Genomic DNA, 12,413 nt, shown 5'->3' with positions numbered 1-12,413 from the left:
TGCTGGGGGATTGAACCGCGGTCCCTGATGCTTTTGCTAAGCTTGTTCTAAGTAGGTGCTTTAGACCACTGAGCCATCTCTCCAGCCCCTGTTTTGTGACTTTTCAAAAAAATTTTTTTTCTAAATTATTTATTACAAAGGATAAATAATTTATTGCATTTTTCCCCTCTATATTGCAGGATCTTGTAGTTCCGTACAGTATACATGTGGTGTTAAAATTACATAGGTTTACGAATTTAGAAAATGGTTAAGAACAGTAGGAGTGCTTTGTTTTAGAAGTGTGGGAGAGGTTTATAAGAGTGTGGGAAGGGTTTAGAAAGCCTTACAAATATACATGAATACTAAATAAATAAAATGTCACTACTTAGCTGATTTTCACTTATCGCAGGGGTGTCTGGCATAGAACCTCCATTATAAGCGAGGGACCGGTGTAAGTCTTTCCTCCTGAGGCCGTGGACGTCAGGTGCTTCATCCCAGCCACGTGAAGCTGACCAGCACAGAGATCGTTGGATATTTTTATGTGCTCAGTGAGTGAACACCGAATGATGAATTCTGAAATGTATTGTGTGCCATTTACAGTCAAATCCCTGCAGCAACAAACTACCCACAGTCTCGGTGGCCTGATGCATTAAGTGGACTTTTCTTCCCACCACGTCAGGACGCAGGCTGACGGGAGGCTGTGCTCTGTCTAGGTGTGCAGGGACCCGCGCTCCTTTAATCAGAGCTCCGCCACCTCCTGCAGGGGTCTTGAAATTCTCTTCCTCCAGCCCACAGATGGGGGAAGACCATGGCAGAGCTTAGGGGGCAGGACTAGCAACAGTCGCTTCTGTCCCCATTCCACTGGCCTCTCAGAATGTTCTGGGTCCCAGGGAAGGCGGAGATGTGGTCCACCCGTGTGCCCAGAACAGCACCAGTGACGCTCAGCACTTTACTCTAGACCTAGGTTTCTGGAAAGCAAAAAAATGGGCAAAAAGTACTCCTGAGGCTCGAGATAATAAGCAAGTCCAATCTGATGTCACAAGCAGGCGTAAGAGGCAAAGGAGGCTTGGGAGAAGAGAAAGAAGAAGAAGGTGCCTCACAGTGAGGGGCCTCTCGTCACAGGTCTGGAGCCCTGTACAATACAGCCACACAGTGGGGCTACCTCACTTCCACCTTCCCTCTGCCCTTGTCCCTTTGCTCCTGTGGAATCCATTAGTGAGCACTGTCATTGTTTTTTTGATTTCATTAAAATGCCACCAAGACACACGCTCCACAGTATGCCACTTCAGTCCTAAGTGGGGCATTTTTGTTAGATGAATCGATTTTTTAAATGACAGCATCTGTTGGCTTGTACACATTCATTTGTAATTCTTCCCTTGGTGATTAGCGAGGGGGAATCGGTGAGCGGTTACCAGCAGCCAGCTGTTGGAATTAGCGGGGACAGGGGGTGCGGTGAGTGACCTGTGAAGGGGTGCGATACCCTGGCCAGAAGCAATGAGAGTGGGGCAGACGCCCCAAGTGCACAGCCTGGGGAAGGACTTGTAAATCACAGGTGCTGCCGGCCCCCGATAAATGGCCAGTGTGCAGAGGACCCCAGAAGAACCTGGGTGGGCCAGGGGCTGTGCCCGATCCCCACATTCAAGGGGACAGATGGTCTTGGGGGAGTCGCTGAGAAGAGTGGACCTTGAGGAGACCATCCCCATGTCACTGGGTGGGAGCCAGCCAGCGTCCTTACTGAACATGGCCCCTGTCACTCCTCCCCAGCTTTCTCCTGTCCTCACTATGGGGTCCTGCCTGGGCTGCTCCTGAAATGTGCCTGGAACTCGAGCCCGAGGTGTCCCCTGCATGGTGCTGTTCTCCCCAGACTCCTGTCTATGATTTTTAAAGAAAAAGGCAGTCTCGTTATGCAGTTCAGGTTGGTCTTGAGCTATGTAGTTCATGGCCATCCTCCGGCTTCTGCCTCTCAAGTACTAGGATTGCGGGTGTGCAACCCCACCACCAGCTTTGTTTTTTGTTTTTTGTTTATTTATTTATTTATTTATTTATTTATTTATTTTGTGGTACTGGGGATGAATTCACGGGCTTGTGCTTGCCAGGCAAGCACTTATTCTACTGAGCTATCTCCCTGACCCCCCAGCTTTGTTTTTTAGGGGAGGTTTATTTTCTGTTTTTGGTATCGAGGACCGAACCCAGGGCTTCCAGCTCACTAGGCAAGCATTCTACTGCTGAGCCAAATCCCCAGCCCCTCAGCTTTGTGCTGCCAGCTGCTTCATCTCTCTCAGATCCCTGTTCAAATGCCTCTTTGCTGAACCTTCTGTTTAACAGTGTCACTCCCCACCTCCAACTCTCAAGTTATTATCTTCTCTTCCTTGGTCTGCCTGTGTCATCTTTCTAATCAAACACCAATTAGTTTTATTTTGCTGACTTTCTTTCTATTCCATCGAAGCTTCATACTCTGGGACCTCTTCTCTCTGTGGTTCACTGCTAAACTGTTCTGGGCAGGCACATAGTAGGTGCTTAGTAAATGTTTGCTGACTCAGTGCACGGAGTTTTCACTTTTGGGATTCCCTTGTTCCTCTTCTCTGAAATGTGAGGGTTATGTACAGCTAAGGCCAGTGAAGGTGGCTCTGTGAGGACACCAACCCCATGCTCTTGATCTCTGTACCCCCCCATATCCTACCCCACTCCTGATACAAAGTAGGCATTCAATAAATATTTGGGTTGATAAAGAGATGACTGGAGGATCCAGACTAACTTTCAGCAGTGACTGACTCCTTTGTCCTCCACAGTTCTGCTCCGATGTCACCTGTGCAGCGGCAGCCTCTCTGTCCACTCCGTCTAAGCCAGGGACCTAGTTTGTCCTCCACACTCACCATGCAGAGAGGCTTGTGAAGGGGAGCAAGGCCCAGAATCCCCTTCAGCACCCTGCTTTAGTGCCCAAACACTGCACAATAATTTGTCTTTTGGGGTTACTTCTTTCTCTAGTGTTCCCTTTTGCTTCTCACCCCAGCAGACAGCAGCTCCTCCTGGGAGTGGATGAAACAGGATGGGTGGGTGGAAGACATAGCCCATGTATCTTTCTAGGTCTACTTCTCTTTTGGGAGAACTGACATTGAATTAGCAAGCAGAAACTCTGAAACAACATCCAGGGATTGGAGGAAGATTTATCTACGTCAACGGGCACCGGTTGGGATTATTCCCAGTATATCAGGCCCTGATCTTTGGTTGTGTAGGGCTTATATGGGATAAGCAAGCAAGAAGTGCTGTGGCAGAATAGCTTGCCAGTCAGGGATTGGTTTATACAGTGTGCATCATAGTGACCAGCAATGTATCACAGTGACCAGCTGTTTCTAAGAGACAGGAGCAGTCGGAACTGGAACAGGAACTGTTACCTGGGCAACTAAGAAACTGAAGTCTACTGGCTGGAGGCGGGGCGGGGGGCACATTTTCTATTACAATGACATGGGAGATTCAAGGCATCATGGAGAATCTTAGAGAACAGAAAGAAGAAAAAAGCTCCCTTTTCCAGGCTGGAAGCCACTTCCCTGGTTGGGGAGGAAGATAGGAGTGTTGGACCTGGGCAGTGGACCTGGCTGTCCTTCCTCACCTCTTTCTGGGCAGCCTGTTAGACCCCAGAGAAATGACCTTCTCCTCACTCATCCCCCCTTGAACTGAGTTCTGTCTGCAGATTTGCTTGCTGTGGCCTGTGCAGCATTTTAATTTTTAAAAATATTTGTTGCCCAAAAATATTAGATATTTTAAATTTTTCTTGAAGATTCAGATCCAGATGCAATTTCCCTGGAAAAAGAGATCTAGTAGACCAGGGTTCTGGATGGTCCCCTAGAGCCTGGCATGAAGTTACTGTTTCCACACAGTCTGCAGCTCTTGCTGGGGAGTGACAGCTGGTCCATGTCACTGTGCCTTGGTTAGCCTGGCTTTTTGGGGTACCAGAATTCTCAGTCTCAACGGTGCCAGAGGCAGCTTCAGCAAAGGTCCTGGGACCCCCGGTGTGTTCTCAGATCCACAGAGAGCTCCTACTTTGGGAGGGTTCACATGCTCAAAAAAGATCGGGGTCTTAGTGGTCACCCATGTGTACAGAGGACCCACAGCAGGCCCCAGTTGACAGCAACCTGGGCACTGTGTACAACCCCAGAACATGGGCCTACAGATCGTGGAGAAGTCCAAAAAGGCTGAAGTTTCCTTTTAGGCCAGCATAGCAGAAGGGAGATGAAAAAAATCAATGAGGTATAGGAAATGTATGTCTATTTTTACTGAGCTGTGGCTCAAACTCAAATCCTTCTACAACCGAGGCAAATGGTCTACCACTAAGCTAACCCCAGCCCACAGGAAATGTCTCAAATTCAATCTCTTTTTTTCAGAAATTCCAGTTAGTGGACAAGACACAGGCTGCTGCTTCATAATCATCTTTCTCCAGGGCCCAGGTCATTCCTCTTAAAGACATAAAGAAAAACACCCTGTCTAGAGGGTCTATCACATAACACACACTGTGTCAATGCTTTTGGACACCTTTGTGGGAGCCCGTATGGTCTCCAACCTGCCTGTGCAGCAGCCTTGCCCAGAAGTCTGTTAGATTGCTAGCCCTGCCCCAGGAGTTCTGGTTCAGCAGCTTTGGATTGAGTCTAAGAATCTGGGTTTCTTACATGTTCCCAGGGAAGGTGAATACTTCTGATACTGGAATACATTTTGAGAAACAGTCATTTATGGATTCATTTTAAGTAGTTTTCCCAATCTTATGTAGGGGGAGAAGGAAGGAAGGGAAGAAAGGGAATGATGGAGAGGCCAGGAGATAGATAGAAGACATGGTTGTTACTTCTTCTGAGTCTGACAGTGCTAAGGGCCAGGACTGGGGCTTGGACCTGGTGTTTGCCTCCTGAGCTCTGGGCTGCTGCTCACCCATTTGCCAAGATAACCAGTCAAATTGCATCCCTGACCTTGGAGAGGTGAGGGATCTGGGTATGAGGGCGAGAATAAGGTCACAGCTTGCATGTTTTTCTGCTCTGCTCTAGTGCTTTGCATGTGTTCTGTCTTTTAGCCCACTCCATATGTGCTGCCTCCTCAACAGCCTGGTTTTTCATGTGAGGAAACTGCATCCTCTTCTTCCTGTCAGCAGGCTGGGGGGGAGAGCGCTCATCTGGGAGCTTCTAGTGGGGGAAGGTCAGGAGTAATGGCATCACTTGTGCTTCTTCTACTGGCCAGAACCCAGTCACATGATCACACCTAGCTGCAAGGGATGCTGGGAGATGTATCCAGTAGAAACTGGAAAAAGAATATTCAGGCTAAAAGTGACCTTACTGTGGGCTATTTAGAAGGCTCAATGTCTTTAAACCACAGAGGGTGATATGAATGTAATTGCTGACCTGGGATTTGGTCCCAGGTCTCCTGGATCTCAAAAACATTGCTTCCCAGGCGCCTATGAGAAGGTTGAATGGGTGAACAAGGACAGGGAGGTCATGACTATCCATGGGATTCCTATAGTCCAGGATGTTAGAAATAACTGTGGGTGGAGATCATCCTGGAGGGGTTTTGAGGCTTCCATGTAGTTGCTTCCACTTAGTTGTGTGACCCTGGGCAAGTCATTTCTCTCTAAGCTTTGGTTTGTTCTGATACCAAGATATGAGACCTCTCTTGCCAGGTTGTTACTTGCAAGGGGAAAGCAAGTGACCACGGACTGTCCCCAGCATGCCCTGGATATGTGGAAGTGCAATCTTGAATTAACATCTAAGTCTGAGCGTTTTTCTTACGACTGCATATTTCAATGGTTTGGAGTTTTTTTGTTTTTTGTTTCAGAACTGGGGATTGAACTCAGATCCTTGCATTTGCCAGTCAAGCGCTTATCCTACTGAGCCATCTCCCCGGCCCCGCCTGGAGTTTTTGAAGATAGGACGGTACCAGGTCTCTATCATAAAAGGATCCGATTCATTTGCCTCAAGTGAGGCCAGAGCATGGGGCTTTGACAAAAACCTCCCAGATCATTGTAGTGCACAGCCATGACTTGTGATCCATCAAGCCACGCCACTGACTTTCAACCAGATGGATCAATTCATGGCTTCTTCCTTAAGAACCGCAGGGCTCCAGGGTCTCCAGGGTGGAAGAGGGTTTTAGGTTCGGGCTGGGCTGATTCTTCTCTGCATTACCTTTTGTCCTTCCTGTTGCATCCTCAGAAACTGAGCGAGATAGAAGAGATGGCGTTCCTCTCCGCCGCGGCCTTCCCTGGTCAAGTGCACAGTCCGTCTACAGCAGCAGAGGCTGGTGCATTTCAGTCGCATCTTAAGAAGAATCCCCGGGTAATGAAGGCCTGTTCCTCATCAGCCTGCCCGCTCCTGCACTGTTCCTTTTGCCATCTGCTCTGCCAAGAGTGGCAGGTGCCAAAGCTTACAAATAGCTTGGCCTGTACTTTCGTGTAAAGCCGGGAAGCATCATAATCTCTAGACAATGACTGGGTGGAACAACTTTCTGCCAGCTAAGGGGACACACTGCGCTTGGCATTTGAACACGTCGCTTTTCAGGAATAGCAAGAGACAGTGATGGGCACAGCGGGGCTATTACTTTCAGAGACAGAAAGAAAGGTATAAAGCTTGTGGTTTTGCTTATTCGGGTGGTGTTTGGGGGTTGACTGAGGAGGCTAGGGCTCCTGCAGCAGCGTGGGTCAGGGGGCTGTTTATATATTTAGCAGAGTACTTACTGAGTATCAGATACAACTTTTTTTTTCTTATATGTTAGGGAAGGGTCTACAGGGTGTTCAGGGTCTCACTACTAGATCAGACTCGTAGTGATCCCCCTGTTTACAGCGTCCCAAGAGCTGGGATTATAGGTGTGCACCACCATGCCCAGTCTCAATTGCCATCTCGGTGTGCCCCTGGGGCAGGGCCGGCACAGCAGGCCAAGGGATCGAACCCCCAAACCCTGCACCTGCTTGCAGGCACTTTAATCTGCTGAGCTATTTGGCCAGCCCTGACACAACTCTAGTGTTTGAGAAATTTTAACTTGGTTAGATGCCTAGCACAACCCTATGAGGTTGGTACTGTCCTTACCATTATTTTACAGATGGGGAAATTGTGACATAAGGGGCTTGAGATCCGCCAACTGTGTGGGAAAGTCAGAGCTGGGATTCAGATCCAGGTGGGCTGCCTTCTGTGCCTGGGGGATTGTTAGCTCCTCCTACTCTTGCAGGCCCAGGGCGAGGGAGTAAGTGGAGGTTCGAATACTTTAATTCCACTATTTCAACATCGTAAGTCACTCTAACAGTGCTGCTAAATGCGCCATGTCTCAGCCTCCCGCCATGAGAGGTATCTTTTGGTGACTTTGAAGAGCAGGTTGGAATTACGACTGCTCTGACTCTCAGGTTTGGTTCCAGAATGTGGTGGTCAGGGCAAATCTGGGTGGTTTTCCTCTAAGGAGCCCCACTTGCCTGGGTCTGGGAGCTGTGTTAGGTGAGGAAGGAACCAGGACAACGACTAGAATTTAGTTTGATCCAAACTCACGTTCTTTTTTGAAGTCTTTTTTAGGACTGAGGTCTTGGTCCCTCAAGACTGTATCGGGCTCAGCAGTGTGATCAAGACAGACTTTCGCTGCTGCCTCTGGGCCCTCACTGGTCCTTCGGCCTCTCTGAGCCTCTGTGTGCTCAGCTGTCCCTGGGGGTCACTAGGGCCCTCTACTACGTCCCCACCCCTGAGGGAGGGAATGCAGGTGGGGTGTAGCTTGCAAACCCCTTGCTCTCCTTTCATTCCGCTCTCTCGCTCCCTCCTGCTTTTAGATGTGGCCATGTAGCCACGTGTCTGTGCTCTGGCCAGCGGGATTGCACGCAGGAGTCGTATCAGCACTTCTGAACCTGATCATTTGAAGCCTCTGCCGTGCACTCCTTCCTCCCCTCCTCCTGCCTGCTGGCTGGGTGTGAGGCTCAGTAGATGGCTCTGGTTTCCAGGGTAGGCAGCTGGGTCCTGTCTGCTGCCTCTGTTCTAACTAAAGTTTTATTAGGCCACAGCTACATCCTTTGTTGATACATTATCTTTAACGGACTTACGTTGTAAGGGCAGTTGAATAACTGACAGAGGCTCCCTGACTGACCAAACCAAAAAAGGTTTACCATCTGGGCCTGCATAGAAAGCTTTATCCTGGAGAATGGGGAGAGCTGCACCTGGGGGAGCCAGGCTCCTGAGGAAGCACTCAGAAGGCCGCGTGGCTGTTGGAGTCTCCCTGCTGACCCTCAGCAGCAGGAACAGACTCCCAGAGATTCAACCTCTGGTGTGTTTGGTATAGCAACTGATATTACTTACTTTAAGTAATCCAATACCTGGTGGCTAGTGAGCATACAAAAGACAGCTTCGTTCATTCCACTCTCTACCCTATTGTTGTCGGCTTTCCGCTACGGTAAGAAATGCCCGAGATCATCAACTCGGAAAGAGAAAAGGTTTATGTGGGTGCAGTTCTGGAGGTTTGGGCCTGCAGTGAGGCCGCACATCATGGCGGGAGCTCATGGTGGAAGAAACCCTCACCTCATTGCAGCCAGAAAGCAAAAAGAGAGTTAGGAAGGAGCTGGATTTGCACTCTGCCCCTGAAGAGCACATCTCCAGTGAGCTAAGACTTCCTCCCAAGATCCTCCACCTCCCACTAGCGTGGAGCTGAGGACCAGGCCTCTTGATCCATGGATGCTTGGGGGCAGCACGGATGCTTTGGCACCCAAGCAGCCCACTGGGATTGTAATTGAGCCCCAGCAATAAACTAGAGAGACAAAGCTTAATAAAAGGGAGTGTCTTAGTCAATTTTCTCTCACTGCTGAGACAGAATGCCTGACATCTAAAGTTATAGCAGGAAAGGTTTACTCAGCTCACAGTTTGTAGGGGTTTTAGCCCATCATCTGGCTCCCAGGCAGGGTGGCAAGGCAGAGGGGGATTGCAGAGAAAAACCAGTTTATAGCAAGCAGAAAACAGCAAAAGTAAGCAAACAAGGCACAACCACAGCTCTTTCTATCTTATCCAGGCTGCTTAAGGCAGGCAGCACTCACACCCTTAATCCTAAAGTCCTGGAGCCTAGCCCTGCACCATAAAACCATCCCAGCATCACACACTCTAGATCCAGCCACCTCTGAAAAAGCCCCACCTATGACTGCACGAGGACATCTAGACACAAGGCACTGCAAGAAGACTGTTTGTAAAGAGGAAAAGGAGGGAGAAAAGGATCAGGATAGGTGGCTCTGGAAAGATGGAGCCCCAGGAGGTCCTCGGTACTCAGCTGCTTTCATCGGCTGTGTGTGTGGGCGCCGGCCTCTTTGCCCTCCTTCTGGGACTTGCCAAGGCTGGGCTGGCTTCTGGAAACCTCTGCCCAATGACATTTCTTCCCGGGGGTCTGTGTGTAGTTTCTTTCTCTTTGTTTACTTGTCCTTGACTTGCCTTTTAGGCCTTTTCTTTGGGGTGGGCCAGTGGATAGCTGTTGTGTTGTATAATGATCGTAGAGCAAGTAACAGTGATGTGAGTGCCCAGGTGTGAGTACGAACCACCTTAAAGCTAGTCGACCCCTCTTCTTCCCTATATTTTACTGGAGGTGGGGCAGCACACGGCTTGTGCCCCTGGTTTTCTCTCTGTGTCCTGTGTGTCAGCTCTTTCTGGTCTCCTGGTGCAAGTCCCATAGCCATTTGGTGCCTTTCTTTGTCTGTCTTTTTTTTCTGCCCTTGTTTTTGACTTGCTTTCCAGGGTGATCTCTCTTTTAGAGTTTGTTTTTCACTCCTGATCAGGATTGTCTAGAAGATCTAAGGAGGCTCCAATTTTATTTTCTTGTCTATGGACCTTGGTCCGTACATTTGAGTTGGCTCAGAGTAATGACTTGGGCTTACCATAGCTTTCTCGCACATGCAAGCATCAGGGACAACCCCTCCCCAAGCCTCTCTGGCCCCCGGCCCCCTGCCCCCAATAACCATCTTTCCACTTCTGGTCAGCAGAATTGAGCCTGCAGCTCCCTGGTGGCCTCACCTGGGGTCATCGGGGAGGGGTGCTCTCCTGTCAAGGTCTTTCTGTGTCTTTGACCTGCTTGTCCTTGGGCTTCCCAGTCCTCATATGGTGATGTAGTTGTCATCAACTGTTAGGTGGTTTTTAGGGCATCCACTAAATGTCGCTTGGCTAAAAGCAAAGGATAGGAAACTCTGCTTCCCGAGGCCAAGACTATGAGCTGCTGCAAGGTGGCTGTCCTTTGGGAACTGGCTAGGGATTCTGAGAAGAATCTGGCTCGCCCTGGCCTCCAGGAGGGGAGTGGCAGCCAAGCCTGGTTCCAAATGTAGCCCCCAAAGAGTGGGGATAGGTTTCGGACCATTCTGGGAGCCTTTGATTAAATTCTGCTTGGCTCCCTCCCTGTGACCTCATCCCTTGTACTCTGATCTGCTCTGTCGCCTCCTCCCTGTGCTAATGCAGATGCCTGGCTTTACTTTTTGTGCCTCTGTCTTCCAATTTGTAAGGGAGGGATAATCATACGCTGTGCTCCTGCTTGTCCTGAAGGTGACATGAGGTCATTCGCTTCCAACCAGTGAAGCATATTCACGCTATGCTTGTGATCTCAGTGATCGCCACAGTATTAGCACCAATATGCATTGGACTAGTTCTGGGAGCGTCCAGGGGGCGGGGCATCCCGGGCGCTGGGCACTCTGGGCGCGGGGCACCCCAGGCGCGGGAGCGTCGTGTTCCTGAGTGACTCAAGGGAGCAAATAATTGCTGCATCTGCTGCTTCTGTAGAGCTCAAGCTCAGGCAGTTGCTTTCTTGAAGCGACATGAGTGAGGCAGTGGGAGGACTTGGGTCCAGACCTTGCTGGCTGTGTGACCTCGGAGCAGCCCCTTCACTTCGCTGGGCCTTCCAAGTTGTAAAACGGGGGTCATCACAGGGGCCACTCGGCACAAGGCGTAGTGTGCAAGAAGTGCTATCTGTTATCATTACTAACTCATCAGTAATGACGAATTGGGGTGGGCTCCGCGGACTCAACTTGGAAGGCGGTTCCAGAGGCAGCAAGCACCCCGTCCTGGGTAGCAGCAGTGACAGGCACAGGAGGCCCCCAGGGTACAGGACTTAAGGAGCTCCTCCCTCTCAAGAGCAGCCCTGCACTCCCGTGAACCCAGGCAGCTCCTTTGCCTCACCCGAGTCCTGGCGCTGGTAAGGAGCCAGGTCTATCCATGTGCTGAGGATAGTTTCATCAGGAGCAATCACCAACAGGAGGTAAAATCAAACCATAAGCTAACCCAGCCCTCCCTCCTCAGAGCTCTCTGCTTCCCCTCCCTCCCTCGGGAGTCCTGCAGGACCTCAGGGCCAAGGGGGCGGGGGCCGGGCCTGTAGTGGAGTCTGAGGTCGGCAACTAAGAACCCTGACTAGGATGGGGGAGCTGCAGAGATCAAGGGCAGAAATGCCCCTTGGTCTTAAAAAGCTGGTGAGTAGAAAAACTTCAGCGCGGTCTTCCTTTCTCTCTCTCGTGTACCCTTCTCTCCACCCACCGCCCACATGCGCTTTCGGATTTTCTGAGAGACACAGCTCCCAAGGCAAGAAGTTTCGGCCACCAGAGGAACAGATCCTGGGGCCCTTGACCCGCCGCAAACTGGTGTGAAAAATCTGCGAGCCCAGCGCGACAGCTGTCCATGCCAGATCTCCTCGGGAGGAGAGCGACGTGGTACAGATAGACTGCCGGGTCCCCTCCCTTGCCAGGGAAGGAGAGCGCAGTGGACCCTGGAGTTTCAGCCAGCTTTACATGTGAACCATTGGTGCAATGACCAGGTTTTAGGTTTCACTTATGTCCAAGGTCTCTAGGATTTCTTTTTTTTTTTTTCCTTTTGGTGCCAGGGATCAAACTCAGGACCTTGCGCTTGCCAGTGCTTGTGGCACTGAACCATCTCCGCAGCCCCCAAAGTCTTGACCTATAACCTGAATGTTAGGCACTTGTACGGTTGAAAGTGAAGTCCCACGATGCCAGCGGAGCGTGTGCATGTGTATACCTGCATCCATCAGAACCCAGATGCACTGTTCGTGGACATGATTTTGATCAATAATTTTGATCAAAATCAGAAGTGAGGTTGGTCACGCACACCACTCTCATATTTCTCTACAATGTCCTTCTTCCTTTCAACTGCAATTGCTTTACCTTTCCTTCCTTCCTTGGCTTCTTTTCTAGCTTTCTGGGGCTCATTTTGATAGTAATAATCATAGTGATTTTAGGTACAGCATTTCAAAAATCTACCATCTTGGGGCTGGGGAGATGGCTCAGTGGAATAAGTGCTACCCTGGCAAGCGCAAAGGCCTGAGTTCAATCCCCGGTTCCGCAAAAACAAACAAACAAACAAACAAAAAAACCCTACCATCTCAGCAATTTTACCAAGAACAGATTTGTGTGATGGAGCTGGTGTTGCTAAAGGTGTCGCTCACATTCTTAAGCCACGATCAGCAGTGTCAGG

The sequence above is a fragment of the Octodon degus genome, unplaced genomic scaffold (assembly GCF_000260255.1).
Source record: "Octodon degus isolate 3935 unplaced genomic scaffold, OctDeg1.0 scaffold00001, whole genome shotgun sequence".
Taxonomy (NCBI): Eukaryota; Metazoa; Chordata; class Mammalia; order Rodentia; family Octodontidae; genus Octodon; species Octodon degus.
Note: the sequence above shows the minus strand (reverse complement) of the source record.